Source organism: Dipodomys merriami, unplaced genomic scaffold (assembly GCF_024711535.1).
Source record: "Dipodomys merriami isolate MVZ:Mamm:240054 unplaced genomic scaffold, mDipMer1.0.p SCAF_6, whole genome shotgun sequence".
NCBI lineage: Eukaryota > Metazoa > Chordata > Mammalia > Rodentia > Heteromyidae > Dipodomys > Dipodomys merriami.
In genome coordinates this window covers 64,211,680-64,227,842 of record NW_027206179.1, presented here as the reverse complement: position 1 = coordinate 64,227,842, position 16,163 = coordinate 64,211,680, and the positions used below count along the sequence as shown (strand labels likewise).

General features: G+C 39.5%; 2 long non-coding RNA genes across 2 annotated transcripts in view; one reads left to right on the top strand and one right to left on the bottom strand.

The window, feature by feature from the left end:
• LOC138814128 (uncharacterized) overlaps positions 1-16,163 on the top strand; it is a 37,015-nt gene that overhangs the window by 13,634 nt on the left and 7,218 nt on the right. The window lies entirely within an intron of this gene.
• LOC138814129 (uncharacterized) lies at positions 1,003-16,145 on the bottom strand. The gene is made up of 3 exons (XR_011367907.1): positions 16,041-16,145; positions 15,659-15,788; positions 1,003-1,092 (listed from the first exon to the last, which is right to left on the bottom strand). It is a non-coding gene; the product is annotated as an uncharacterized lncRNA (long non-coding RNA).

Sequence of the window (16,163 nt, the reverse complement as noted above, 5' to 3'; positions counted from 1 at the left end):
GAAAAGCTTACTCATAAGCATTATAAGCTGGACCAGTGACTTACACCTGTAATCCTCGCATGCAACGAGATATGACAAAGTAAACAGGACTCAAGAAACAAAGGACCTCCTCTTAATTTATCACATCGTTTTTAGATGACTATGTTCTTGACCCCACATATGGTGTATACATGTGCTCATCTGAGGGAAGCTAGGAGGAGGGTACAGAATCAGAGGGAAAATGGGTGAAAAATAGAGCAACCCATTAGCTGCACTGGACATTGGTGAAAGTGAACTAAGCAATTCAAGGGCATCTACAGGAGGGAGGGAATTGAGAGAGAAAAAGGGAACAGCTAACACTAAGCAAAAGGAAAGAAATGTACGTATCACCCAATTTGAAAGAAACAGTTATATTGTCAGTTTGTAGAGTCTTTATAGACCATGATAATGACAATTCACTTGTGAAGGTTAAAATGTGTTCGTGACTTTAGCTAAGTATCAGTATCCCACAATACTGTGAAATTTATGCAATCAATCTCAATAAAGAAATTATTATCATTGCCTTACTCATGTAACTGTAACCCCTTTATACAGCATCTTTATAATAAAATAAAATAAATTTTTTTTTTAAAAAGTTGTGTTTTGGCCAGACACCGGTGGCTCACACCTGTAATCCTAGCTACTCAGGAGGCTGAGATCTGAGGATCATGGTTCAAAGCCAGCCTGGACAGAAAAGCCCGTGAGACTCTTATCTCCAATTAACCACTAGAAAACCGGAAGTGGCGCTGTGGCTCAAGCAGTAGAGTGCTCACTTTGAGCTGAAGAGTGCAGGAATAACGCCCAAGCCCAGAGTTCAAGCCCCATGACTGAAAAAAAAAAAGTTGTGTTCTGGACAAGAGGTAGAAGAGGACATGGACTCCCTTTGCCTAGTCTACTATTCCTCTGAACAGGCGGGACAAGTGTTGGCCTCTCCATCTCTCTGGTTCTTAACTCCTACAACATCCTTGTACATCATACCTGTGCTGTTCAGTTACCTTGTCCAAGGAGAATCACACTCATTCCAACAGCATGGAAATGAACAGATGAGGTGAAGATTTTCTTTCTCCATGGGACCTTGATCGAGCAGCAGCAGAAAAGGAAAAGAACATGAACTAGGCTCCTTAAACTTTTTCATGCTCTACCACACATTAGCCATCTTAAAAATGTTGAAGATGAGGATAAAATAAGGGTAAGACCAGAGGAGAACCAGGTGCTGGTGATTTACTCCAGTAATCCTGGCTATACAGAAGGCTGAGATCTGAGGATCCTAGTTCGCAGACAGCCTGGATAGAAAATTCTTGGGGCTGGGAAGGTGGCTCAGTAGTAGAGCACTTGCCTTGCATGCCTGAGGCCCTGGGTTTGATTCCTCAGCACCACATAAGCAAAAAGAAAAAAGCTGGAAGTGGCGCTGTGGCTCAAGTGATTGAGCGCTAGCCTTGAGCTGAAGAGCTGAGGGACAGCGCCCAGGCCCAGAGTTCAGGCCCCATGACCGGACCCAAAAAAAAAAAAAGAAAATTCTTAAGATTCTTATTTCCAATTAACTAGCAAAAAGCCAGAAGTGGATTTGTGGTTCAAGTGGTAGAGCACCAGCCTCGAGTGAAAAAAAACTAAAGAATATCACCCAGGACCTAAATTTAGATCAAGTCCCAGTACTGGTGCGCGCACACACACACACACACACACACACACACACACACACAAAAATTAATCATACCACTATATTAGAATAAAGTAATGGCAAGTTTAGATACATCCTGACACTAAACAGTGTTTGGAAGACTGAAAAACATCTCTTGACAATTGTTTTTCTTTTTCTTGCCAACTCCCTTTAATTAGGACACATGCAACTAGTTCAAAGATTCCTTCCCCCCTCTTTTCTTTTAAAGTGCTCTAAAGAGGTGTTTGTCAAATTTCAAATTGAAATTTCTTTCCATTGAACCAAGTGAATGATGATTTTGTTGAAAGCCTGGGCCGGCCTGCCTTACCTCCCACCTGATGGCTCTACTGGGCTTAGACTTTGTGCTAATTAAATTAACACACTAGCTTGCTCTAAAATAAGGTCACTCTTTTGGAATATGCCAACTGACACTTACAAAAAATACTTTGGAGAGGGTTTTGATTACTGTTGGAGGTGTTCTCCTTTTCAAAAAATTAAACTCTAATTACACTGGAGTACAGGCACGTGTTATTTTGTTTCAGCTTCTGTGGTAAATCAGATGTGCCAAGGCTCAAGTTGACAAACAAATCATATTAGTGATGATTCTTAGGAGGCCGAGTATGAAATTAAAATTCTTAATTATAAACCATCAGGACATCCATTCGCTGGGGCGTGCTGTGATTCTCTGAACAGCTGCTTGGTGATCCTCTGTGCTTTGGTAGTGTTGGTATGCCTTTGAGTTGGCTCCCTGCACACACTTTATTTATAGCACCATGGGTGTGTTTATTTTCATTCCTGTAAAAACTTTTCTGCTGACTGCCAGATATGACAGAGCTTTCATATCAAAATAGGGATGGACCATTTTTGGAATGGATCATGTTACATGGGAGAATCCACTGTGCTGTCTTTAATGAGAGTGGAAGGGCTCTTTTGTGTTGAGCTTTTGTTGTTGGAGGGTTTTTTGGTTTGTTTATTTTAGCCTTTGTTTTTAACAGTTAATCCAGTTGGCCATGGGCCTTAAATTTACTTTAGGTTGAAAAATGAGAGAAAGCATGTTTCTGGATTGATGGTGACATTTTTAGTTTTTTAAAAAAATTAGTTAATACGTTGTATTGCCCTTGAAGAACCATAGTTCCTAGAGTGGCAAAATTCTGAAGGGTTAGCCACTTGAATTTCTTGACAGCAGGGTTCTGAAAAGAGGGTGATGGGGAGGGAAGAAGACTGGAAGGAATCCTTGAAATATTCCTCTTAACACTGGATGAAGTTAATAGGAATTGTACATTTCTGATGGATAAGGGCGTTCAGGGAACTCAAATATCAGATTTCTTGGATTTTGGCTGGAATAAAATGCAAGGTTATTTTATGGGGAAAATCTATTAGTAAGAACTTTATCAATGCAGTTTAGGGAATAATATTTTGGGAAAATGAGATATACTGAGCAAAGGAAATAAAAATTATGCCTATCTATGGACTCTTGATTGTTTTGGTACAAACACTTGGCACTATCTATGAAAAGTTTTAGAGCTGACATCTGGGACACAGCACTGAACTAAAGAGATGATCCTGCTCCTATGAACCCAGAATTCTAACATGGAAAAGCACAAAGTAAACAAATAAGCCAATAAACAACTAAGTAACAAAAATAAACATAGCCACATCAGATTATGCTAAGTGCTATGAACAGCAGAACACAGGAAGAGAGACTAGCCAATGAGGCCAGTTTGATTGGGTGACTGGAACATTGGAGGAGGGATATTTATGTTGAGTAATGATGGTAAAAAAAAAAAAAAAAAAAAAAAAAACAGGTCATACAGAAAAGAACTGAGATCCAGAACCAGGATTCTCATAGCTACTGAGGCAGTATCACCAAGAGGTCCACTAGGAGCTAGTAAGATGTGTTCTCCAGGCAAGACCCCAAGCCCCTGCCTTAAGGTGTGTGTGTGTGTGTGTGTGTGTGCGCGCGCATGTGCGCGTGCATGCGTGGGTCCAGGCTTCAACTTGTCAGCAAGCCCTTTGTGGTCATAGCAAGATATCAGGATTTTATAAAGCATTTCAGTATGGTCATTGTATTTGAAAACCTCTAGCTTTAAATATATCTATAACATAATCACACTTAAAAAAATTAGGTCTGGCTCAAGAAGTAGAGTTCTTATCTCATAATTGCCAGGGTCTGAATTCAAATCTCAGAACCATATATAACTATAAATAAACAAACAAATAATAAAAGAATAGTTAGGTTTATCAGCAAATATACCAGTGAATGCTAAAACCCTAGAAGGGAGATGGCTCAAATGGCTCAAAAAGAGAAAGGATTGGGATGGTATGAGCTTAACAAGATCAGGAGAGAATGGCTTGGGATGACCTGAGAGAAGTCAGACTTGAGTAGGTCATGTAGGTCCTTAGAAGTGCAGGAAAGGCTTTGAGAAAGTAGGCTAGGGTTTAAGAAAGTGTGTTAGCTTTCTCTCAGCATTATAACAACTACTTGGGAGAACTGACTAATAAAGAAGAAAGGTTTCAGTCTATGATCTACTGCTTTGGGTCTGTGGTAAGTCATCACATCATGGCAGAAGCACATGGTGGAACAGCACTGCTCACCTCATGGCTGAAAAGCAAAATAGTCAAAGAAGAAAGGACCAGTGTTCTACTATCACTTTCAAGAGCATGACCTTAGTGAACTAAAACTTTTGACCAGGCTCCACCTCTTAAAGAATCCACCACCTCCCAATAAGGCCATCCTGTGACCAAGCCTTTAACATGTGGGACTTTGGGGAAACATTGTAAATGCAAACTATAGCAGCAGGACAGTATGTTAGTGTCAATATGTGACATATTTCATGTAAGTTCCCCTGGCTGCTATATGAAAGATGTAAGAGCACTCAAAGATGCAGGGAGATCACCTGGAGACATCTACCATAGTCTAGGTAAAAAATGATAACAGTTACATAAGTAAGGTAGTGGTTATACTTTTTGTCTAACTTGTTTTCCCTTCCCTGGTTTTTCTCCCTTTCTCCCTACCCCCGCAATTCCCCTTCCCCTAGGTGTATAGATCATTTCTAACATGTTGTCTGTGAGTATCGCTGTTGCATTGGTTCCCCTTTTTTCCTTTGTCTCACCATTTCCCTGGTTCAGATAAATGTATATGCAATATCCAGGGTACCAAAATTGAATGCAGTGACCACAGGGGATAAACCATAGTGGGGCAAAACACAAAAGAAAACAGAAATCATGTAATACATTGAGAACAACAACAAAGAAAAATCTCTTGTGTACACATATTGGAGTTCATTTCACGTAGCAGTAACTGTAACCCCCTCTGTACATCACCTTAACCATAAAGTATTATAAAATTATGTTTTGATGAGAAGCCCAGAAAAAAAATGCTACGAGTATAGCTGTTAACCAATTTTAAATGAATGTAAGGTGAGTTTAACAATCTATTAAGAATAGTCTTTCATCACATATATACCTACATACACATGTATATTTATTGTCAAGGTGATATACAGAACATCACTTTTATATTATATAATTAGCTAAAAAATGCCCACGGTGCTATCTGTTAAAAAACTGATGTCAAGTTACCAACATGTAGAAAGAAACTAGACTGGTAGTTGGTGGAGGATGGGGGTCACAGGGTGGGAGATACTAGGCAAAGGGCATCAACTTTCAGTTGTAAGAAGATCTAAGATAGCATAGGAGTGTGTTACTTCATTTGATGACAATAATCATCACACAATGTATGAATATATCATCACATTATACGATTTAAATATATCTTTGTCAATTAGAATTTTTTTTGCCTGCTCAAAGCTGGCACTCAGCCACTTGAGCCACACTTCCACTTGCTCAATTAGAATTTTTTGTAACAAAAGAAATGATGATTTGGACCATCTGAGCAAGAGGGAGCTGATGAGCCATGTGGTTGGATTTTGGATATGTTTAAGGTAGAGGCAACAGGACCAGCCAAATTATACCTTAGGATAATCATGCCAGAATGCCCTAGAAAGGAAAGATTATGGAAATGACAGTAATGATATCACACACAGATTTACATTGTAAGACAATAACATTATTTCTGAGACAGGCATGGTAGCTCAGGCCTGTAATACCAGCTATTCAAAAGACCAGTATCTGGAAGATCACAGTTTGAGGCTGGTCTGGGCAAAAAGTAAGACCCCCATTTCAATCAATAAACCAGGTGTGATGGTGTGTACCTGTTATTCCAGCTATGCAGGAAGTGTAGGTAGGTAGATCACAATATAAGGTGGGCCCTGGGCAGAAATGTAGGACCTTATTTGAAAATTAACTAAAGCAAAAAGGTCTGGGAGTAAGGCTCAAAGGATAGACTACCTGTCCAGTAAGCATAAGTTCAAATCCTGGTACAATCAAATAAAAATGTGGGATTAGCTTAGCACCCCAGCTCTCCACAGGTAGGTCCAGGAATGTGCTACAGCAGCACAGAGGTCTAGGCCTCTGCCTTAACTTCCAGAAAAGCTTGGACTCCCTCCTTCTCCCCCTGGCCAAAGTCACTGTACTTTCCTCTATGAAAGATGACCACTGGGCAAACAGCACACAGGAGACCCATGTTTGTGAACATGGTGAGCCCACAGGCAGGTGGTCACAGGCAATAAAAACAATCTGGTTTGGTTCAAGTCACTCAGATCCCAAGGTGAGGATAGCTCTTTCTGGCCTCACAAACCAGGGCTATTTTTACTGCCTGTCACTGATTTCAGCTAGACGCCGGCAAATTGTCTTTTTCAGACCCACTCTTCTTCAGGCCATGCTTTTCTTCCCAAGTGCCAGGACAGTGTCTCTCCTGAGCCCTTGATTCTAGTCCCTGCACTGGCAGGGCTCCCAGTTCAATGTCTGACTCAAAAAAAGAGGGCTCTTCTGAGGCTCATTCTCCACAAAAAATAACAATTAAACATCTCTTGGAATTGTCCTCTGTTTTCTGTCTGCATTCCCTTTAATGCTGTTGTTTGCCAGGCTCTCAGCCATCTGCTTTTTCCTGGAGGGATTCATGAAATTTACCCATTAAAATGTAACCCTTAATCATCAATGACAATCATTTTACATGGCTACGATGTACCACATCCAGCACGTGTTGCTTGCTGATGGGGACACGTCCTGAGAAATGCAAAATGCATCCTTGAGAGATTTCATCATTTCATGAATATTGTAGAGAACATCTCCATCAACGGAGATGGCACCTAGTAACAATGACGTCACTAGGTGATGTAATCCTGTGGGACCACTGTCATCTATGCAGTCTGTCATTGCCCAAGACATTGCTATGCTGGGCATGTTCATGACACAGACAAGCATCCAGACAGACATCTGCCCCAGTCAGCCTTTCCATCCACACTCCCTGTGATCTGGATGGTGATGGTTGTCCTCGAGAAATCTCTATGACAGTTCCTAGAGGGCTCTTCTACTTCTAGCCTTTGTAAAAATAAAAGGATTAATTAATCTACTCACTCCTGGAAGAGCATAGCAATAAATTGGTATTTTATAACCTAATTCAAAAAATCACAAAATCAAAAGTAATACATCCTGATTAGAAACATGTCACAGGACCTAAAACACAAAATGAAACCTCACTCAGAAACACTACCCCTAGAACCACCCCACTGGTTATCTTTATTTTCCTTCCTTCCTTCCTTCCTTCCTTCCTTCCTTCCTTCTTTCCTTCCTTCCTTCCTTCCTTCCTTCTTTCTTTCTTTCTTTCTTTCTTTCTTTCTTTCTTTCATTCTTTCTTTCTCTTTCTCTCTTTCTCTCTCTTTCTCTTCTTTCTCTCTCTTCTTTCTTTCTTTCTTTCTCTCTTCTTTCTCTCTTTCTCTCCTTTCTTTCTCTCTCTTCTTTCTTTTTCTTTTTCTTTCTTTCTTTCTTTCTTTCTTTCTTTCTTTTGTGTTGGCACTGGGGCTTGAACTCAGGGCCTTCCACTCTTGCTTGTTTTATTCACTTAAGACCAGCATTCTACCATGTGAGCCATAGATCCATTTCAGCTTTTTGTTGGTTAATTGAAGATAAGAGTCCTATGGACTTTCCTGCCTAGGCTAGCTTTGAACCAGGATACTCATATCTCAACCCCTCATTAGCTAAGATTACAGGAGTGGCATTACTACCCAGATTCTATATTTTCTTTTAAATATTTGAGCTGTTATATCTATAATTTAGTATCTTGCCTTCTTTTACTCCACAAATACTGACAGCTTCCAAACTGTAAATATCATGGTGAATAGTTACCAATTATTTCTTTACAAGGCCATATTTCACAGTGCATTATTTTGTGTGTGCCAGTTCTGAAAGTTGAACTCAACCTGCAGCTCTTGCTTAACATTTCATTCATGGTTGGCACTCTATTTCTTTTTTTTTAAATCTGGAATAGTGCTTGGTACTTTACTCATAAATGTAGCCATTAATTATAGCTATGAATGGTAGGAATAGTAATAAACAATCATTTTGTTTTTTAATTTATTTTTGGGTGGGGATGATAGGGACAGCGTTTTACTATTGTTGCCCAAGCTGGCTTCCAACTTCTAGGCTCAAGTGATTCTCCTGCCTCAAAATTTTTATTATTATTGTGAAAATACCATACAGAGGTGTTACAATTACATGGGCAAGATGGCACTCTACTTCTTGATCTATGATTTTAGTCCAGTATTTTGGCACATTAATTAGAGATAAGTCTTTCAGATTTTTCTGCCTGGGCTGGCTTTGAACCTCGATTCAAGTGTAAACTACCAGGTTCTGGTATAGTGCGTGTATGTGTGTGTGTGTGTGTGTGTGTGTGTGTGTGTGTGTGTGTGTGTGTGTGTATAATATGTTTATATATGCATATATACATATGTACATATACATATATATATATATATAATGGACCTTCCCCCATTAAAAATGTTTACCTGAACTGGAACAGATCCTTGAACAAGACATTCAAATCCTCTTTTTTACCAAATCAATCATCTTGGGAAATTGTAAAAAGAAATGAAAATATCCAAGAATAATTAAGAAGGAAAAGAAAATGTCCAAAAGTTACAGTAATGATACTTCAGTAGTCAAAGTTGAAATGTTCATTTACCTCAATTTTTGTAAAGCTCACATTACTTAAAATCCTGGCTTTGGGGCTCTTAACATAGACTTCTATTTTAAGTAGATACATAGCATAAAATCTATATCTATCTCTATATACTATCTCTATATGTTATCTCTATGATAAATATATATATATATATTATACACACAAATATTTACACAATGGATGATATACTGTTGTCTCTTTAAGCCTTCATGCCATGTATTGACCTTTGCAACTAAATAATGTATCCACAGCTTTATTTAGCATTTCTTTGTGTGTATGCCATTACTTGCTGGGACTTGAATTTGGAGCCTCACACTCTTGCTTACCTTCATCCACTCAAGGCTTACACTCTACCACTTGGGACACACTTTCACATTCAACTTTTTGCTAGTTAATTGGAGTTTTCTCCAGATTTGTCTACATAGGCTGGTTTCAAACCTTGACCCTCAGATCTGAGCCTCCCAAGTATCCAGGATTATAGGTGACAGATACTAGTCCCTAGCTTATTAAATTTTTTTTTAATTTAAAAAGAAATTGTACAATATCCCCCCAAATAGTTGAAGTTAACCTAGGATATTGTGTAATGAGGGTCTTAAAATTAAGGTGATTGTTATGGTTATAGCATATCTTACATGCCAAGGATATATTCCTCTTCTGTTTTTGATGGTGAAACTTTTGAGAAACTAATGAGGTGGTGGTGGGAGGGAGTCTACTGTTTGCCCATTTTAAAGTCTCATTTCCATTGAATGAATTTCGTTTACATTTTATTCTAAGGAGGTTTTTAGTTATTACATGGTGGTGATGGAGGAATTTGTAATGTATTCATAGAAATAATCAAAGGCTCATAATAGTCCTCTTGTTGGCGATTTCTGAGAAACAGCATTCTTTTCACCCAGAAAACCTCAGAAGCCTTCTCTTATCTTTGATTGATCTTCTGAAATGCTCTCTTGCTCAACTTCGAGCAGTCAAGCACACCGAGGATTTAGAAAACCCGAAAGGAAAGTTCAAAGAGGTTGATTGAGCTTAGCAGTCAGCATCAGAGGCTTCCTCTGAAAAATGCATCATCGTATAGAACATTCAGCTAAAAAACTCTTGGGATAAATTTAGACAGTGAGAGGGGCAGAGCATTTAGGTATCATACCCCTCTGCCACACACACACACACACACACACACACACACACACACACATACACTTCATTTCACACAGTTTGGCAATAGGATCCCAGAAAGAAATTACTAAAGCACCCTGGGCCATGATCACCAACTACACTCGCTCCTCATCCCTGGGGAGATGGCAATATGCATCATGTCTTAGAGACAGGAAGGAAAATTCCTTCCCTCCCCACCCCAATCTACTCCCCTACTCCCAACATCAAATTTCCTCTGATTTAAAGAGACTGTATCAGCATTTTGTGAAGGAGAAAGAGCTCTGAAACAAAGCACTCCATTTGCTTTGAAGGTCTGGCAGGGACAAAGCAAGATTCTTTTCCTCCCTTGGGGATCAGAAGGCAGTAATACAGTATAGAAGGCAGGGACAAGAGGCAGAAGGGATAAATTTACAGGGCTCAGTCGTCTTCTTGATAGGAAGGTATTTTTAGTTTTAGGTTTACATTCTCTGGGTGAGCAAAACTGCCACTCCAACTAATTAGATCCTTTTCCACCCTAGTCCTGTGTGTGTGTGTGTGTGTGTGTGTGTGTGTGTGTGTGTGTGTGTGTGTGTGTGTGTGTGTGTGTGTGTTTGCTGATACTGTGGTTGAATTCAGAGTCTAGGGGCTATCTCTTATCTTTTTTTGCTCACGGCTGGCATTCTACCACTTGAGCCATGCCTCTCCTTCTGGATTTTCAGCTGGTTGGAGATAAAAGTCTCATGAGCTTTCTGACTCCCTAGTTTCAAACTACCTAGGTCAGAGTATAGGCCTGTGCCACTAGTGCCTAGACTTCAAGCTGTTTTTTGTTTGTTTTTCTACCACTCCAAATAGAATCTGCTGCAGAATTATCCTTCCATTTTGATGGGATGTGGACTCTTGAAGTTTGGCTTGGTTTTAGTTTTTCATGTTTTGATTTTTGGTGGTAGTGGGGTTTGAACTCAGGCCTTATGCTTTCTAGGCAGGCACTTCACCACTGATGTACAGCCCCAGCTATATTTGGCTTTAGATATTTTTCAGTTTGGGTTTCACCTTTTTGTCCAGGGCTGGCGTCAGACCATGATTCTATATCTGTATCTATGGCTTCTTGTACAGCAGATATAACAGATAAACATGTATCACTATATCTGGCTTATTTGTTGAGATGGAGTCTTGCTAATGTTTTGTTCAGACTTGTCTCAAAATTCAGTCCTCCCAATATCCAGCTCCTGAGTAGGTAGAATTACAAGTAGGAGCCACAGCACTCTGCCCCATTGTTTTTATGGGGCATCATCCAATGAAGTTGGTAAATAGGAAGAGAAAATCAGCAGTCTTCTGGTTGTTTTATTCTGACTTCTAGCCCTTCCATTCCATTCTGTCTATACCATATTTTTCTTCACCTAGCAATGATCAACTCTGCCAAAATAAGAGGGCAATCATTTCTTGATTCTTTCATTTTTTAAATTAAAATTAAGCCCCAAGACCAGCCCTCAGGCTAGCCAGCTACCTATTTGTAAGTCAAACTGATGGATTAAATTCTGAATTCATAAACCCGATGCATTAAGAAGTAATTATTGGCTTTGTAAGAGAATCCTTCATTTTGCCAAGGAGCAACTAGAGGATTTGCTTGTAAACACTATTGCATTTAAAATAGCTGGGCTCACCTACATTTATCTAAAGTCCTTCTATTGGGTAAAGTCTGAGGTGTCCTATGAATGACCCAAAGACGCTAATGACCTCCTCCAGAAAAACTGAAAACTTTAAGCCAGGCACTGCTGGCTTGTGCCTATAATCTTAGCTACTCAGGAGGCTGGGATCTGAGGATTGCAGTTCCAGGCCAACCTAGGGCAGGGAAGTCTGAGAGATTCTTATCTTTGACAAACTAATCAGAAAAAAAACTGGAAGTGGGACTGTGATGCCAGTAGTAGAGCACTGGTATTGAGCAAAAAGAACCCAGGGACAGTGCCCAGGCCCAGAGTTCAAGCCCCAGGACTAGCAAACAAACAAATAAACAAACAAACAGGACAACAACAACAAAAAGAAACAAAAACAAACCACCCAAAACCTGAAAGCTGGGCCCAATGGCTAGTGCCTGTAATCCTAGCTACTCAGAAGGCTGAGATCTGAAGATCAAGGATTAAAGCCAGCTACTGCAGTAAAGTTCTTGAGACTCTTATCTCCAATTAGCCAACAAAAGCCAGAAGTAGAGCTGTGGCTCAAGTGGTAGAGTGCCAGGTTTGAGCATAAAAGCTAAGAGACAGTTCCCCGGCACTGAGTTCAAGCCCCAGTACCCTCACAAATGAAAGGAAGAAAGAGAGAAAGGGGGGGGGGAGGGAGAGAGGGAGGAAGGAAGGAGGCTGAAAGCTCCAAGCATTTGCTACTCTTACTGAGCCCAACTTTTTCAGAGATCAACAGCAGTTTCTGTAAAATTAAACAACAAGCAGATGTCTTTTCAATAAGAACTAAATCTCCACTTAGGAGATGTCAGCTCTTTAAGATATGAGTGATAAAGTAAAGATTGAAAGTTGCTAACCAGAGATTTTGGCTGAGATAAAATGGTTACTAAAACACATGAAGGAGAATTGGTTCTAGCACAGAATCCGGAGATAGGAGAGAGTTATAGAAAAGGTCTAAGAGGAAAAAAACACAACATTTTCATATGGAGGTTCCTCAAAAGACTAAACATAGAGCACCACTATGACCCAGCAATCCCACTTTTAGGCATTTACCCAAACAATCACAAACAAGGCCATACCAAAGCTACCAGCACAACTATGCTTATCGCAGCATTATTCACCATATGGAACCAACCCAGATGCCCCTCAGTAGATGAATGGATCAAGAAAATGTGATATATATGTATACACACACACACACACACACACACACACACACACACACACACACACATACACACACACACACACACACACAATGGAATGACACTGCCCGATTTATTAGGAAATGGAAAGACTTGAAAAAAATTTTGTTAAGTGAAGTAAGCCAGACTCAAAGAAACATAGGTCCCATGGTTTCCCTTATTTGCAATAACTAGTTAGTATATGTCTTGGACAAGCAGAAGAAGTTAAAAGCTATGTATATATGACCATATAACCTGATGTTAAGTGAAATGAACCTCAAGATAGGGACACAAGAGATTTTATCTTTCTTGTTGTTCTTTTTAATGTACTTATAATGTACTATGTGATTTTTGTTTGTTTGTTTGCATGTTCTTCCCCCGTGGTATAAACCCTGTTGTCACTGTATTTGATTCTGGTGTCCTGCATCTTTTATATACATTTTTCTAATTTGGGGAGGGGAAGGGAAATAACAAAATGCCAAAATAAGGATACAGGATGTCCCATTGTAACAATGAAATATACAAGACAGTATGTTGAAAATGAGCTTTACAACTTTTGAGGGGGAAGGAGAGGGAGGAGTTGGGGAGGAAAGGGATGGTAGGGGAAAAATAAAGGAGGGGGTAACAATGCTTGATAGGAAATGGACTCATTACCTTGCTCATGTAACTGTAACCCCTCTGTACAGTATTTTTACAATAAATACATATATTAAGAACAAAAAAACCTGAACATTTTCAAATGGCTCTTATTATATTGTTTCCAGTCATCCAATCTGGTAAAAACAGGAGGTAATGAAAAATTTGGAATGTTGAGTGAACTGTACCCCTGCCCATTGTAGCATAATGATGCAGTTATGTTAAAACAGAACAAACAGAAAACAAAAATAACAAATTTGCCAGTCTCTGCTGGCACGTGCCTGTAATGTTAGCTACTCAGGAAGCTGAGATATAAAGTTTGCAGTTTGAAGCCAGCCCAAGCAGGAAAGTCAATGAGATTCTTATCTTCAATTGACCAGCAAAAAGCTGGAAGATTGTAGCTAAATTGGTAGAGAGGCCAGCCTTGGACAGAAAAAGCCAGATAATAGTGCAAGTCTCTGAGTTTAAGTCCTAGTATGGGCAGACACATGTACAAAAATAACAAATGAATTTTTTTTTGTAGGTCATGGGACTTGAACTCTGGGCTTGGGCACTGTCCTTGTGCTCTTCAGCTCAAGACGAGCACTCTACCGCTTGAGCCACAGTACCACTTCCTGTTTTCTAGTGCTTTATTGGAAATAAGAGTCTCACGGACTTTCCTGCCTGGGCTGGCTTTGAACTGCGATCCTCAGATCTCAGCCTCCTGAGTAGCTAGGACTACAGGTGTGAGCCACTGGCGCCCAGCTTGAATATTTTAAAATAAAAATGGACTATAGAAAATGAACTATGTAACTTGTAGGCAGGGACAGAGGGAGAAACTGAGGGAATGTGAAGGAAGGGGTGACATTGTCTATAAAGAATCTACTTGTTACCTTACTTATGAAATGGTAACTCCTCTGTATAACACTTTAATAATAATAATAATAAAATGATATTAAAAATGTTTGGTGGTACTGGAATTTGAAGTCAGAGTCTCATGCTTGCTAGATAGGTCCTCTACCACAGCCCTACAAACTAACATTTTTTTCTGAGCCCAGCCAGAGGGCTGGGCATTTTCTTTCATCTTATTTAACACCAAACCATGAACTAATGAGCCCAACAACTTAAACCATATTTAAAAGCAACTTTTATTTTAATCTAGAATTAGATTAGTAAAGCCTTCCTCCTTTTAGACTGAATTTCTCTTCCTAATGGGGAGAATTTTACATTAGCAAAGGGACAAATTATTTTGAGCTCACGGGTAATTAAATATTGACTTTAGTGCATCTAAGTTATTGCTCATTTTACAAAAAAAGGTTAGAATTAGACATTACCACTATAATATGGCTTGTAAGTAAGATTAAACCTCATTTTATTTTATTTCTCTCTAATAACTTTTTAGAGGAAGCCTCTCTTTCTGGACTTCTTATCTCCCAAAGGTTTTCAGGGCAGAACAAAACCCCAGGTTCTTTTCCAGGTGGGTAGAGAAAAAGTTAAGGAGGATTCTCCTGCTAGTCACCAAGTAGTGCCCTGTTCCTTGAGAAAGAAGGGCCCACATCAGAGTTGTCTTAAGCAGGGTAAGTAGGGAGAATTCACAGACTTGTCATGGGATCATTTCTGATCTAAAAGAAAAAAAAATTCCCTATCACAGTTTGGAAAATTCCCTGAGGTTGGCCTGGCTCACCTTTCAAAACATTCCTGTTCTTACACCTCTCTCCCACTGAACCAGAACTCTTCCTGTTCTTATACCTCTCTGTCACCTCTCCTTACTCACCTGGGGTCTATGTTTAGGCAGGTAGATCATGATTTCAAGGAGCAATTTATAGTATAACATCATTGCTAATTATCTTCAATTGGCATTGCTCTGTGGTTGTTTCATCCATTCTGTCTGTCACATGACTGCCTTTTCATCAGGACATCACACAGTGAGGGAGGGATGCCTTCTCTCCCACAATTCCTAGGGCGCTGACAACCATTCGCCTATAATTTTAGGCTCTCAATTCTGTGCCCAGGAACATCGATGTATGGAAAGAGGCATTCCAGCCAGCCCAACTCCTAAGATAAGAGCTTAAAGCAAATTATGTACTATAGCGTATTTCTTTCAGGAAAAATAGGAGAGAGAAAGTAGCTTAAGAGTTATCAATATCTATGTATCTATATATTAACTATATATACATCAGCCTCTACATCTGTATCTACATCTGAATATAAAACAGGTGATTATATCTACACATATTATATAAACCACATATATGTGTAATATAAATATATACATATAATAATATATTCCTTGGCAACTTACTTGAATAGTTTTTTGGTTTGTTTGTACTATTATTGGGGCTTGAACTCAAGACTTTGCATTCACGCTTATCTTCTTTAGCTCCAGGCTAACACTCTACCACTTGAATCACACTTCCACTTCCAGTCTTCTGCTGGTTAGTTGGAGATAAAAGTCTCTCTGATTTATCTGATTTGGCTTCAAACCATGATCTTCAGACCTCAGCCTCCTGAGAAACTAGGATTACAGGCATTTTTTTTTTTGTATTTACTGTTGGGAGGGGCATTTCTTTTTTAAATCTATAGTAATAGGATAAAAGGGGTAATGAAATTGGAGGTGCTGAAAGACAGGATACGAGCTTTAGCAGGAACTTCCCTGCTTTCTCTATTTCCAAGGCCAGCCTTACCTTCCTGGGCTCTGCTATCTTTAAGGAAAGAGTCTTACAATTACATGTCTTTCACAAGCTGCTGTTTGGGGTCTGAGACACAGGCTGAAATGACTGGATTTCTACTAGAAGTGATGCCAAAGG